Below are 16,469 nucleotides of genomic sequence, written 5' to 3'. Positions count from 1 at the left end.
CAATAGGAGAGGGGAAATGTTGAAAAAGGTTGGAAAGGTAAACAGCAGAAGAAGAGTGTTTGCTGATCTTACAAAATGAATGAAAACAGACCATTTGAAGAGCTAATGTAACGCTCATTGTCTGTGTCTCCATTCTCATACAAAAGCCAACTCCAGGCTATTCCTCTTACTAATGCAAACACAAACGCTTCTTAAAATAGTAACCATCTCTACACACACTCTCTCTCCACACTTCATCTTGTATTTAGCACAACACTCAAGCTGCTTACATTGAATCTCCAGAGTCTCTTCTCATGTCTCGCCGCGTGTAGACGTTCAGCCCGAGTCCATGTTCAGATCCAGACAAAACAAAACCAAAGACCTCCAGCCAGCCAAAGGCAGAGAGAGAGAGAGAGACAGAGAGAGAGAGAGAGAACTCAGAGCAGTCAGAAAGAGAGAAGAGAGCAGCAGTCGGTAACTCTGTCTGAGAGAGAAAGAGAAGCAACTCACTATTCTTTCTGAGAACTGCCCACCTCACACTCCTCCCTTGTTTCCTCCCTCCTTTTTTTTTCCTTCCCTGGAGCTTATCTGTCCCGAGGCTATCACTTCTTCTTCCTCCTCTCACCTTCCTCCCCCCGCCCCCGCCCCCCCCCCCCCCCCCAAACACAGTCGCGCTCCAACTCCAAAAGAGTGTTTCCAAGGCAGCGCCGTCACCACAGACTTTGAGCCGCGCTCCAGTTTCAGCTCCACTTCAGCCTTTCTGAGTGGGTAAGGGAGGGATAAGAGAGAGAGAGAGAGAGAGAGAGATGAAACACTGAAAGCCGATCCCCTCTGATCTCATCAAGCAAAGTTACCAACAGCAACCAGACCGGCAGGCAGCTGAGAGAAAAACACGCCTTACCTCCCTCCCTGTCCTGACTGACTCCCCCTTCAGCTCAACCAACCATACTAACTAACTCCTACCTCCCCCTGCTGTTTGAGGTACACACCAACACACATGTTTACGTACACACACACACCTACACGTGCCACAAACATGGCACGAGTGGAGCTTATAGACGTCTGTATAGGATCAAGTTGAAACATGCCAGTCTGTCAGGTTAACCACAAGTTCATGTGAGGTATTTTGTAATAAAAGGCATCAATTACTCCTCAAGAGGCCAAATGTTACATTGTTGTAGTACATAGTGTTCTTTTTCTCTACGTCACATTTGTCCAGTAAATGCATCACATGCCTGTTCTGTTCTGTTTTGTTCTGTCCTGTCGTCTTGTTGTATTTCTGCCCACATTACTGCATAACTTGGCTCCGAGGTGAAGTGATGACTAATTCGCTTAACAGCCTTTTCCCAAATACACTCTGCATCACTCATTCACAAAGTCCGGGAAGTGAAGAAAGACTTTGGAAAAGCACATTCACAAAAATCCAAGGTCACTGCTCATCTCTAAACATGCATGCAACTACCTTTTCTGTATTTATAAACAAACATCAACATAGCCATGCCCTTACACGCACTCTTTTGAAATACTCCTTGTAGGAGTGTATGAATGTGCACACTTGTTTTTTTCTATACATGCACATATAGAAAGTGGAAAGGCAGAGTATAGTGAGCGCAGTCATGCAGGACTGAGGCACAGCCAGCTCACTTCCTGTAAGCACTTCCTTTTCCCAGGGCTGAAGCGAACCACAGGGGAACCAAACTCCCCACAACACCACCACTCCCATTATATAAAATCGATTCAACTTATCATTACATCGCTTATCTGCAGACGCATTCAAATGCAACATGCAGTAGGAGAAATGATGGTAAATCATGTAAATCATTTTATCTGATTAACATTCAGAAAGCAATTTAGAGCTTCTCAATATTTTTGCCTGGAATTACATTTATTTTTTTAAGGCTAATGAACTTTTTTTAGACCAAAAAAACATGTCTGAATACTTCATGTTTGAACACACACAGTTGTAATTCTTATACACACACAGACACAGACACAGTCAATTGGCTTCATTCAGACTGAGCGTTGGAAAAAAGGAAATGTGCAGATCAGTACAAACACACACAGGTGGCCACGGATCACCTGAGACAGACATACGGGTGAGACACTTTACCTTTGCCTCACATACACACAAATAGTTCATACATACATAAGTGCAAACACCAACCCCAACTTCCTCACTGTGCTGCTGTTATTCCAGACAGTAGCCGATATAGGTCAATGGTTTTGAATATAGGCAGACACTGCAGGCTTAACATAATACACACAGGTAGGAAAGGGGGAGTTGAAGTGAGGTTAGAGAACCTGAAAGAGTGTCACTCATTTACATGTACTGGACATAAACATATTAAAGTATGAAGGAAGGAAAACTATGAACGGCAACATCGATTGTTTGGTATGTGACATGAGTCAATTGCAAAAAGGTCCTACCAAAAGTAATTAGCTGAAAGAGGAATATTGACACCTACAGTAGCGGAGTCGGACACACCTGCGGCTTGTTTACGTGGGACAAGGACAGTATTCAAGTTAAATAAATCCCGTTTGCTCGAGTAGTGCATCAGCAGTTCCAAAAGGCCAATTAAGTGCAGTAATATCACAACCTGGTGATTCTGCAGTGATAGTAAAAGATCAGCGGCTCGTATGTTGAAGTAGCTTATATGAGGGCTGAGCTCATTATTTTACTGCTGCTTACTTACAGTTTAATTTGCATTTAAAATACAAAACCCACAAAATCAGCCCCCTAATTCCATTGGATTAGAGGCTTTACCGGGGTTTAGTTTACAGAGGCTTTGCTGAAACCAGCCATCACCGAAATTAAAGTGTAAGAATTAAAAATTGTTAATGTTGTTTGCAGGCACATGTCCTCTGATATGGCAACCATGCCGGCTTTGGTTAGTTTTTGTTATTTTCTGCACGTTAGTGTCTGTAGCCCTTCTCAGACTACAGTTCCACTACATCGCTGTAAGGAGGCTCCGTCGTCATTACGCCTGAAGACTTTCATATTGATTCTGAAGCACGATCCCCCCCCCCAATTCACTCCAGTTTTCCGATGCGCACATTTCTCCTGGCCCATGAGAAACCGGGCCTGAGCACTGGTACCTTTTGTGTATATGCAATCATTGTCGTATTCCTAGACAGTCACAGATTTTCCCAAAGACCTCTGAGTTCTTGTATTTTCTCAGGCTCTGAATATTCAAGCCTGTCCAAATTTTGAGTAAAAACTCTGCCTTTCAGTCAACCTAACGAATAGCTAAGAGCTGGAGCTGAGGCAGGTTTTAACAGCTACATCTCGGGCCGCCCATCAGTCAGGTCAGCTACGCCCCTCATTGTGAATAACGCTTATCCTTCACAAAATCGAAATGGACGAGTTATCAAAAAACTCTCCCCTTGTACAATGTGTACCAATCCAGACATGAGATAATTAGACAAATTTTGTTGTTGTAAAAATTGGCTTTATTTGAAGGGGGTTTGTATGTGACTTCCGGTGCTTCTGCCGCCAGCCTTAGGGCGACATTCCATGAACTGCAGGATTTTGCAATTTGGATTTCACGTAGGTACGATGCAGAGGTGTGACAGCATTTTCAGCGTGGCAACCTCCATCAATATGCGTCAAAAGCCTCCAGCAGTAACAGATGGGCGAAGTAACTGAGGCTTCATCAATTAAAATGAACACTCCATAGTGAAACCTTTGCCGTCGGTTGCATCGATTAGGCTACATTATGTCCCTGTAGCGTGTCTGTGCTTGTGCATGAGCAACCATACTATGCCGAAGCCCCCCTCTCCCAGCCATGCCAGGGCCAAGACAAGTGTACCGTGGCAGCACTCACACCAGCAAACAAACTGGACATTGGGTGTTAACGGATTGCCTAGTGTGAGTGAACCCTTAGTCTATTTATGTGTGTGTCCATGTGTGTGTGCTACATTTGTTATTCAGTAAGTTCTTGTAAGTTCCTCCTTTTAATAAGGGGATTTAGACTTACTTATGCCATCATAAGGAACAAAGATACAGTTTGACATTAGAGCTTCAAACGAAGGGTTGAGTCTGTGATTCTTCCCCCATCTTCGCTGCTGGACCCTCCCGTAAATTGCCCCCTGATTTTCTGCCTGAAGGCACATTCACACTTAAGGGGAACCCATGGGGTCTCTGTGTGTGTGTGTGAGAGAGGGAGAGTTAATCTGCAGGACAATGGGGGCCTGTCCTCACCCACACACACACACACACACACACACACACACACACACACACACACACACACACACACACACACACACACACACACACACACACACACACACACACACACACACACACACACACACACACACACACACACACACACACACACACACACACACACACACACACACACAATTAGGGCTAGGGGCCTTACAGCTGAGCTACTTACTGACAATAGAAACTGACAGAAACTGAAAGTGTGTGTGTGTGTGTGTGTGTGTGTGTGTGTGTGTGTGTGTGTGTGTGTGTGTGTGTGTGTGTGTGTGTGTGTGTGTGTGTGTGTGTGTGTGACTGCAGTGCCCTCTGCCAACACACGTGTCAAACACAAAGCCATCCAACTGTCCGACTGGCCCAGGGGAGAGCTATCGACAGAGGAGGTGGGGGTGGGGGTGGGAGTGGGGGTGGGGGTAAAAAATGAGCAGAGGGGAGGAACAGGGGTCTGAATCGTACAGCCTAGGGGTGAAGGGTGAGGACAGTGGGGTAGAAACAGAAGGAGAGTAAAAAAAAGAAGCAGTGCAGTGTAGGTGTACTGTGTGCAGATGGCTGAGAGAAAGAGCGACAGGAGCACGCCCTGTTTGGATGAGATGATAGTGAAAGGCTGATGACGATGATGAACGCAGTGGGTTTGTGTTGAAATGATCAGGAGTCATTTCCTTACAAGTACACAATCGAAAACATACCTCAGTTAACTTTGTTTCAGTGATTTGTTTGATTATTTATTGGCCAGTTTTTGTGTTTTATATCTTTTCTATCCCCACTTCCTTTATAAATGTTTAATGGTCATGACACACACACACACACACACACACACACACACACACACACACACACACACACACACACACACACACACACACACACACACACACACACACACACACACACACACACACACACACACACACACACACACACACACACACACACACACACACACACACACACACACACACACACACACACACACACACACACACACACACACACACACACACACACACACACACACACACACCTGAGTAGAGCTGGTATGCATCAATTTAGCCTGGCTGCACAATCAATGATAGTAAATGGAGGCAGCAGGAGGGACAGAGATCTGATGCTTTCATTTCCCACTCTCTCTCTCTCAGGGAGCTTTCCTGGTATGAAACAAGACGTGGAAGGTTGTGAGAGAGAGGAATAGATAGAGAGAGAGAGAGAGAGGATCTCACCTTGTACAGCATAAAGCACACATGCCGTGATCCCTTCTCTTTCAGCCTCTTCAATTACACTGTCATTATGTCTGCCCTCGCTCTTCCTTCAAAACACAGTTTTCTCTCTTTATCAAAGGCCATGTCTTCAATAAAGCAGACAAACCTGAAAGCCTTGAGTTAAACGTGCAAAGTGTTCTCATCTTTGCTTTTGTTAGTTTCATTTCTTCCTCAGGCTTTTTAACACACTTAAAGCTCATATAAGGACATGCCGATATTGTCCTGTTCATCATGAGTAGTGTTTCCTGACCAAAAATCCCATTCTGGCTTCTTCTAACAGTTAAATGCATCACTCATTGTGAATGTGTAAGATGTTAAAAAAAAAAAAAAAAAAAAAAAAATGTGTCTCTACGTAGGCTATATATCCAAAAGGCAAATCATATTAAAGAAGTATTTAATGTTGTTTGCCAATGGTAACATTTGATAAACAGCTAAAATCTCCTCACAGGAGCTTGAAGACAGCAGTTATGAACACATTTCCCCATCCTGTGTTTCACAATTTTGAATGGTTGTTTGCTTTTTAAAGAATGAAGCGTGTCAGCAAGTAAGTGTTCTCGGAAATGCTTCCCATGTCACCATCTCCTGTTTATACATAGAAATGTTCTGATGCCATTTCTTAGAATAGAATACATGTTAATAGCCATTTTCCATTTTTCCATAGGATTACAATTTGAATATCTAATATTGAGTTATGAGTACGAGCCAATGAAGAGAATCCCACTGATACCAGCTGCTCTTGTTCTGACTAAAAGGACACTTTTCTCTGTAGCACTGCACTTCTGCTGTAACCAGTTATCATTATGTTATTTGATCGGTGCACTGACAGGAAAACCAATACCGCATTTCAACCAGCATTAGTGCTAAATAAGGAATAACTGTTCTTGATCAGATTTTCAATCATTTTACTTATTCTGTGTACAGGTGATGTCTTAATTTATTTCAGCTGAATTTAAATCTCTTCTTTGCTCTTTTACAGCTGCCCCATGGCCTCATCTTCTCCTCCCTCACATCTATGCCCCCTCTTACCCTTCATCCCTCCCACTATTTGCTCACAATCTCTTCTGTCTCTGCTCATCCATCCATCATTACAGCACCTCCCTCGCCAATCAACTCCTCCCACATTTTCTCCACTGCCAATCCTTCTTTTCCTCATGTGTCCCCCCCCCCCCCCCCCCCATCTCTCTCTGTCCCTTTTCCTCCCCCCCCCCCCTTTTTTCTCCAACATCTGCTGGTCTGTGTCTGTCACTGCTGACCTCCTGCTGCCACGTGCCAAGTCCTCCCCTCAGTGTCCCACAGAGACCCTAAATCATTCTCTCACACACACACACACACACGCACACACGCACACACGCACACACGCACACACGCACACACACACACCAGATGGGGAGTAAAGCACATAAATTTAACCTGTGATTGCAGACTCTTATTGCATCGCTGTATCATCTGTCAATTAAATGTCTTATAAGAGAACAAATCCTTTGATTAAAGGGGCCTGGGCCACATGTGCAGTGAATAGCTAAGGATTTAAGGTCGTCACTCTGAAGCCTTGATTACATTACAACAACACTTACATCAGCTGAGACACTGGCCTTTAGGTTTCAGAGTTAACACTGCTTAACCAACTACCTGAAAGTTTTTACTGTAAGGCAAATCAAACAGATTGAATATTAAAAGTCTTAAACAAATGAAGTGTTGTTTAGAAGTGGACTCAGCCTTTGGGTAAAAAAAAAAAAAAAAAGCCTATGCAAAAGGTGCCTTAAAACTGCATTCTTTCTAATGTCCAGAAGGGGGCGACTACACTGGGAGCAAAAAGAAGTCTGTGTAGAGTCATACAATCAAGTGAAATGAACCATACATTTCCAGTCATTTCCATGCATTTGAGGTTAGAGCGGAGTAGGCTTCCCTCTGACTGACTAAGTGCTGGCATCTGGTATCCACCCTCACATTCAAAAGTGGTCACTCCTGGCTCAGATAAAAACAAGATGGTGATGGCCAAAATTCCTAAAGGTGGGGGGAAAACATCGCTAAATGTAAAAATCGAGATTCTTATCTTCTGAGATTTTAAACTTTCAAAAATCTATTTCTTTTTTGGGGCTAATTAGTCACTCCCTGTTTAGTGCTATGGCTAGCTCTCTAACCCCGTAGAATGCCAAATGGAGCAACAAGAAATACATCCAGTCTCACAGACGACTGGGGTAGATCCTGTGGTATATATTGATTCAAAAATAGACTTTGAATCATGAATCAAGAATCGCTTTGAATCGAATATAGGTTGTCAATCGAATTGTGACCCCAAGAATTGAGATCGAATCGCAAGATACCCAAGGATTCCCAGCCGTAAAAAATGCTACACTTGGAGGCTTCAGACTGGTAGACCAAAATGCAACAGTCACTTCTTTTCTATATCCTTTGCTAATAGCTGAAAAAAGTGTCACCTGAAAGCTGCATTTCAAACGAGGTTTGTGCTCAGGCTGCAGCAATAACAACATCACTGCCACATTGCAATATACCACAGAATAAGTCTACCACAGGGATTAAAAAAAAACATGGTCAACACATTTTCTATATCGCCCTGCAGGCCCTCAACTATATGCTGTGTGTGGTAGAGATGCAATGCACTCCTTTTTTGTATGTATGAGTATTTCATACTGTGTGTACTCAGCTAATCTTTCCTTTTACTTCAAGATGTGACAGAATATAGGATCCTACAAACCACTATGACACATCCAGCATCCTCACACTAGTCTACTGCACACACATCTTTGCTTCTGTTTTTATCTGAACCTCGTACATTAAATGTCTGATTTAAGTCACTATTTACACTGGCTGCTTGTATTACTGAATCAACCTCTGTTTCCAAAGAAGAAATTAGGTCAGAGTCAGGCAGACAGACAATCTGATAGAGAAATAGCGACAGAGGTAATCAGTTGAGACACAGATACATTTTATCTACACACACACACATACACACAGGCAAGCGTCTGGCCACACAAGCAAAAGGGAAGGCACAAAGGCTTGAAGGCATATCTTTCACTATCACACTGGAGCGCAGAAAAGATTTACTCTTATCTCATGTCAAACACTCGTAAATGTTGTCATGAAAGATATGAACAAAAACGTGGCCATTTGGCTGTAAAAAATCATCTGCACAGAAAAACCTGGGGTCATATTTGTGAGATTTTCAATCCAAATAAGATCTCGATCTGTCGCCATAGGCTCAGAAATTACCAAGCAGTTGTATAACTGAAATGTTCATGTTAATAACTGAAATCCTGCAGGAATGCTTCTTAAAGTGCACCTTACCTAGAGTTCAGTCTAAGTGGACATGTCTTTATCCTGTGTGTATCTGTCCAGCCAGGGCCAAAGGTGAAAAGGTTGGTCAAATACATAGACTTCAGGGTTTCCTGCTAACAAGCAGACACACAGACAGTCATCAGGACTGCAATCAGCACATGCAACAATACAGACACACACAGGTTCCTGCACTTAAACTACTACACACACACACACACACACACACACACACACACACACACAACACCTTTTGTGTCGTTTTCCTTCATATTTGTGGTGCTGTGCGCTTAGAAAACCATATCGCAGTGGGTCATTAAAGCTGTCAGCTTAAGCACACTTGAAAGTTCCCATCAGCCCAGAGTTTCCCATTTTCCATTTACCGCCTGTCTTGTTGGGCAAAGAGACCTTTTACAAAATGTGATATTAGCCTTGTCACACTCCGTGACATGCACTCTGTCGTGTTGTCAAACTGTGTGACGATGGTGCTGCTGAGGCCCAGAGAGAGGTCTTTACTCCCCCCCAGGTTTGATGTGTGTGCTGTTTTCATCTGACACACTCACCGGGGAACATTTCTGCATGTTTTTGTGTAACTCAGAAAGAAAGAAAGGTGTAAAGAGAGGTGTAATGCATGTCATGAAAAATGTAATTTGTTCTTGTTATTGAGAGAAGGAGCACTTGCAGCCTCTCTATCTGAGATGCTGAACACAGCTGAAGGCTGAAAAACCTTTATTCCTGGACAAGCATTTTTCAAATGATCAGAAAATGTTTAAAAGCACTTTGTAAATAAAAAGGGAGTTCATGATTATCTTACAGCTTGTATTATTAATATTATTAATTATATATTTTTGTATTTATTTTACATTAATGTTGCTGTAAATACACAAGTGTATGCTTAGCACATTACACACTTTAACCAAGGTCACTTTATCCTGGTTTGTTTTAAACATCCTCACACAGCCACTTTTTATGCTTGTGTGTCTCTGTCAACTAATGTACAGCTTACGTTGTTGTCTGGTCATTACTCGTTGTTTGGTTTTTGCTGTTTATGTTAATTTGTATACGTGTGTACCAACCTTCCAAGGGACTATGGTAATTAGCCTGTGGCTAAAATCCTGCATATTCAGAATACATTTACACATACAAGGAATGTGACTTGGTTTATTGGTGCTAAACAATTAACAAGGAAATAAAGCAGAACTAGCAACAGCTTAAATAATACAGTATAAGAAGCTATTACAATATATAAAATAGAATTTTTTAAATATAAAATAAAAAACACAATGTGCAAAAGGTGCAATGTAGGAGCTGTGCAGTGGACTATGAGAAAAAAATCTTACAGTGTATGCAAGCTACTCACAGAGTGCATGTAAAGAAAATAAATGTAAAGTCCAGTGGGCGTTAATGTAACGCATAAAGAACAGTTTCAGCATTCGCATTAACATGGTAATGTTCATTAATCTGCACTGTCTATACCTGGCCTGGCAAATTTCCTGCGGGAGACAACAAATAAAAGCATGGGCACTTTCAGTCAGAAATGATAAGAGGTATATTTTCAAAAAGGACCAAAGAACTTATCATTGTTGTTCATCGCTACATTACATACACCCGACTTGCTCAATAACTCAGTACTCAGATACCACACTTGCACCCACATGCACACAAACTGTGTACAGCAGGTCAGAGCAGAGCAGGTTAAGAGACACTTGGAGGTCAGAGAAGAGTGAAAGGGTTCAGAGAAGAGCTGAGTGATATCGAGCAGCACTCACACACACAGCCTGCAGTTTATCCACCCACAGCAACTCAGTAGCTGCAGATCCATTTCCTACAGACAGGCCGGGGGGGCAGCACTATGTAACTGTAATCTACTTTACTTCCAAGATTAGCAGCCCTCTGTGTCAATCTAAGTCCTTCAGCCTCTCTGTCCAGATCTGTCTTAACCTCTCAAACAAACTCTATCTACAACTCATTCACACACTCCTGCTCTGATGTGCTCTACATTCACTCTCACACATACTCTCCGATTTAAAGGTTTGCAATACTTTAGCTGCAACGTGGGAGTTGATATATTTCCATTTTAAGGTTTTCTTTTTTATTCACAGTTTTTTTTCTCACCAGAGAAGCACATCATCCTACAACATCATTGTAAAACCTCCCTTCCTTTCAAACCACCTAGCAGCATTTGCTCTCAAAATTTAAACTCACTGATCACACAATTGTTATTGTTTTCCAAACATCCACTTAATTAAAAAGCAGAACAGAAACTTGGTGAAGGACTTTAACAAAAACAGAGGGACCCTCAGCTGTTAAGAGAAGTATTTGAAGAATTGTTCGGGGTAATTTCACTAGATGGATTCCTGTAGAAGAGTTTGATGATAACTTTTGATGAGACCGGGAGATCGCTTAGAGGAAGAAGATTAAAAACAATGAAAAACAGACAAATTGCAGACAAAATATTTAACAGAGCAGTTTATGAGAGCCTCTTAGAAAGTCAATAAACCCCAGATGTTAGACTTTTGCTTTAAAGTAGTCGGTACTGTTCAGACTATGAAGCTGTGTTGTGCTGAAGCAGAGTCAATAAAAAAATAGATTGGTATCTTACAACATCAGTTAAAATCTGGAAATTGGTCTGAGCTGGAGAGGTGCCAGTTCACTGCCTGAGCACTACCGATGTGCCCTTGAGCAAGGACGGTACCAAACCCCCACCAGCTCAGGAGCGCTCGCAGTGGGCAGTCTCCTCACTCTGACATCTCTTCATTATTACACGTCCATAGGATCTTGTTTGTTCATGTGTGTAGCATGCTCAACAATAGAGTGCAAAACTGAATTTCCCGACGCAGGATTAATAAAGTATATCTTCTTTTTCATCACATGATTGTGTTAATGTTTCTAATGATCTTTCTTTTACCAACGGCAAAAACAGAGTCAATACCCGCAGAGTTATGAGAGTGTCAGAAAAACCTTTAAACACTACAATTACCAAGTGATGTGTTTCAGCTCCATAATGGCGACTAAAAAGATGCCAGACCTTATTGTAATGAGACTAGAGCCTTTAAAAACCAGAGAAAATGAGACATCTTAATGCAGAGAGGAAAAGTCGTATGATCAGACTGATCTTCTGATCTGTGGAGGGTAAAGGTCAAACTGACGAACATCTCCCTCTGAAAACAAGAGACCTCGTCTCATTATACACCAACCCCACTGAAAACATCCTCATATGCCATGAGGAGCAAATGTTGCCATGACAACTAAAGTATAACTTAGGAGACACATACACACACATGGAGACTGACGGGCGAGGATGTAGGTTGTATGCTTACACAGTGGAGGTCTCTATTGTCCAATAGGAGAAGGGGATACAAAGTGCTCGAAATAGAAACAGAATAATGAGCCTCTTATCATCCGCTCCATCGTTTTCATCTTCATCTCTTCTCCTCTTTGTCCTTGAATGGACCAAATATTTCCGCATGGCCACTCCCATATGAAAGATAACTTATTACACTGGGAGTTTTTTTGATTTCCTTAGTAAGCACACAATACTTCTGTGTGACAATATACTCTGAGATCATATTGGTTCATGGACTGGCTTTACATTGAGATCAACACACTTCAGTTGTTCATATACTCACTTAAACTGTAGTTTACTGTCTTTAGAACTGTCTTTGGGCTTTTCAAATGGCTTACTTAACTGATCGATATGTAAGATATACTGAATTAAATCATAAAGTTACATCATCATTATATCATCAGACATTAAGGAAACATGCTGTGTTCGCCCCACCGGCGAACCAACAGATGTTGTCAGGAACAAGACTGGCTATTTCTTACTTAAGCCACTAGATAATGATGAAGAGCATGCAGACCATCAATATACAATCATGTTCAGGAGAGGATCAGACATAAACTACACCTCATGGTCCATAAGGGGCGCAGAAAATGTAGGATCTTTGGGGCCAACAGCACAAGAGACTCAAAACTTTGAGGAACTCATCAAGACCTGTTCGTTATATTAAAAAGGGATTGTTTTGTTTATTAATTGTGAAACATTTACATTACAATTTGTCAAAAAAAAGTTCATAATGCCTCCTTTGGCGATCAAACAAACAGGCGTCATACATACAAATACAGAGATTTTTGTCAAGAACACAACAAGTCCCTTAAATTAGTGCCTCTTTATGATGTAATGTAATCCAAACGCTTGCCATCTCCATGTGTCTTTTCCGCCGTTTCATGGTTTCCTGTTTCTTTGACTAATTCAGGGCGGTCTCTCAGATCTGTTACAGACACGGCTTGCCATCTGAAGCCCTGAAGCAAACTGACGCCGCTGCAAACACATGCCACAAACTGTCGACATCTGTCACCTGAAGACAAACACCTGTTGGTTTGTTACACAGGGGCAGAGAAGAGGAAGAGGAAAAGGAAGAGGGAGAACAGCTGGCTCACACATGTCTGTCTGTCTTCATGTCTCTGACTCTGTGTCCTCTCCAGCGCCTGTCCACTGAGCAACCAACAATCTGTGTGTCTGAACCGGTGGAAATATCTGTCGTCGTCTTAATTTCTCACTCCCTCTCTGTCTCTTGGACACACACACACACACACGCACACGCACTCAATCAATCAATTCACACACATCTGCTCATCACATCTGGAAATCCTCCACAATTGATAATGTAGTTTTCTTCTCGTCTCTTTACCTCGTTCCTCTCTCTTGCTCACATACAAACTGTTTACACGCAATCATTACAGTACTTGAAGCTCAAAGTGCTTTTGTTCTGAGTGTTAAAAGCTAAAAGCGTAACTGTATCTTTTTGATTTATTATTATTAATTTAGCTTTTACTGATAACTGTTGAATGTGCAGATGGGTATAAATGCCACACTGGATGTCTTTTCCATCATTCCAGTGATGAAAAATACTTGAAGTAACTACACATCCCACAATCAACTGCGATTCCAACAAACTATCGTTAAGCATGTTTTTTTTTTGTTTTGTTTTAAACGTACAGGGACAGTGTTTCTTCTTTTAGCGTTATTAGAGTATTTATATTGTAAAAAAAAAACCAATGCTGTAATATAAAAGTTTGGGTTTAGGATGCTGATAGTCCGTTAACTTTATTGGCAGCAGCTCACAGCATTAGCTTGCGGTGGCAGTAAACATTTCCATGGTAACAACGGGCTTCTCACAGTTTTCTTTCTTCTTGTGAATTCATGTTTATGTTTTGTGTCTTGCTGCTTTTTTTTTTTTTTTATTTGCTCACTGTAGAAATCAAAACTTTTCTGGATTTAAAATGAAAATGCCAATCTTCTCTCCACTGTTCTGCGTCATATACTGTATCAGCATTCGGACCAAAAGGTTTTATATTTGTCAAATTGTGGTTTACATATTCATTATAACTACAAGTACTTCCAACCACAGCATCAAAAACATCCACTTACTCTAGCTAAAAATAGGAATATGTAGGAAACTCCTTCAGTTAATCAGAAACATCAGGGAAAGACGGTACTAAGACTGAAAAACACTTCATACGTATTCTGAACAACGAAGTGTTTATGCATTTCAATACTCAGCTTTTTACCTGCATAAACAGAGGTGAATAAATAAATAAAAACATAAAGTATAACATGAATAAATACATTATTTTCCACCTCCTATTGCCCCCACAGGCTGAAAAGCGTACACAAATATTCATAAACACACAGCTGCTGAATGACATGATGAGACAGTCAGTGAATGTCTCAAGACAGAAGATGAACAGTGACTGCTTTTGTGATCAGTTATCTCTCACACACACCCACCCACACACGCACACACGCGCACACACACGCACACACATGCACACACACACACAACTTTGTGTATCTTTGGTGTGATGCCTGATGAAAGTTAACACATGGTAGCGGTGAGACAAGTCTGATCTCGTTTTGACCACAGCGCTCAAACAGAAGAACTTCTCACTCTGATACAGATATTTAACTGTGACAGCTCAGGAAGTAAAGACTTTGGTCGTGTTGAAATGGGGGCCCCAGTTTAGCGTAACATTTAGAGCCTGCTGCCACAGCAGTCTGATCTTCAACGTTTTCAGCATGTCTTCCCCCACTCACTTCTCCCAACATTTCCTCTCTCTCTCTTTTATTACAGTCCCAGAACATTTAGTCGCAATGACCGAAATGAGGGTATTCATAAGGTAAAGATGAACTTGGATTTTTCAGGAATTCTATGGAAATTAGGGGAATTTTGTAGGAAAATTTTCAAAATTTAATGGAAATTTCTTTGAATTGGCATGGATTTTATTTTATTTTTGAAACTTTCATCAATTTACATCCAAATTGTAGGACTTTTTGGGATAATTTTCAGGAAATTTCATGAGAATTTTGGGGAGATTTTCGGGAATTTATGGAAACATTCTTTGAATTTGGACTTTGTTAATTATTTAAGGAATTTTGGGAAACATTTTTTTTTTTAAATCTATGCGAATTTACAAAGAAAATTCAGAAGCCCACTAAAGAATTGCTGTTTGTAGATGCACAATGGTGAAATTCAATTCAAGGAGAACCAATGGAGCTTCCAAACTGAGGAAACCGTTTCAGAGAGACTTGAGCTAAAGTGTTACATCTACCTTGAAACCTGCATAATATACCTTTAATAGAAAGAAAAACTGCATACACTGAAGCCAAGACAATTGGTTCATACCACTGAAATGGGAACTATTGAAATTGAAATAGGAAAATAGAGGTTACAGCTGATTGGTCCCATCTCGTTCAGCCTCCACAAAGACTGTTTTACTGTTTTAAAGGGAAGGCTTGCTGAAATGCAAGGTGGACATTTTACTTAAAATACAATTGGAGACCAGAACACTTTTATCACACAAATATTAAAGATGATGTATTATATAAGAATTGTTTACACAAATTAATAGAACCCCTCTGCACATTAATGTAAGTCAGTGATCTAATACCTGAGGCCAATTGGCAGTTAAAATTATCTCCGATCCACATTATAAATGCTAATGCAAACAGAGCCTAGGGGTCAATTTTTAACCCTAGATCTCATCATCAGTATGTGTGCATTATGAATTTATAAAAAAAAACAGTGTGTACACCACGCTGTAGCCATGAATGATTTATATTATCATCAGGTAGTTCTATTCAGAGACTAAACATGGTGTGTTGAAATTATCCTCCATCACTTCTTACCTTTACAATACACATACATCACCACCATCTGCAGTGACATGATACCCTCTCGCCTCCTCTCTTCTCCTCCTTACATGCTGTTGAAGTTTCTTATCTTCTCCCACACTTGCTCCTATCTCTCTCTTCTCACCATCACCTCCATCCTTCAGCAGCCTCTCCATCTTCTGAATTTCAACACGAGTCTCCTTCATAATGTAAACCTCTTCTCACTTCCCTTTCTCTAGTTTGCTCTTTTCTCACCTTCTTTTCACATTTTTTTTGTTGTCTCTTTCACAAACACACACATGCAATTTACTTTCTCTTTGTTAGTCTCCCACGCACCCGGTTTTATACTTTCTTTCCCCCTTTTCATTCAATGTTTTCTGGCTCAACCACCTTTTATTTCTTCCCCTAACTTCCCGTCTTCCTCCTGCTTCTAGTCTTTTATCAATAGCTTATGAATCGCTTTTGTGCTTCTGTACAGTTCTCTTCATGCACTCTTCCTTCCGTGACTCCACCATCCTGCCTCCCCTTGACTCAT

At 41.2% G+C, this 16,469-nt stretch overlaps 1 protein-coding gene across 3 annotated transcripts in view; it reads right to left on the bottom strand.

The window, feature by feature from the left end:
* The window catches only part of LOC109991984 (SPRY domain-containing SOCS box protein 4), a 71,132-nt gene that overhangs the window by 46,477 nt on the left and 8,186 nt on the right, over nucleotides 1–16,469 (bottom strand). Inside the window, exon 1 of one of the 3 annotated variants that reach the window (XM_065953918.1) lies at nucleotides 490–615. The exons of 1 other annotated variant lie outside the window; for it this stretch is intronic. The gene's annotated coding sequence lies outside the window, so the exon portion shown is untranslated. Of the gene's footprint in view, nucleotides 1–269; nucleotides 616–16,469 lie in introns of those variants that run through there. One more of the 3 variants, XM_020644445.3, reaches the window with a different exon arrangement.

Source organism: Labrus bergylta, chromosome 4, assembly GCF_963930695.1.
Source record: "Labrus bergylta chromosome 4, fLabBer1.1, whole genome shotgun sequence".
Taxonomy (NCBI): Eukaryota; Metazoa; Chordata; class Actinopteri; order Labriformes; family Labridae; genus Labrus; species Labrus bergylta.
This window is presented reverse-complemented; position numbering and strand designations above follow the sequence as displayed.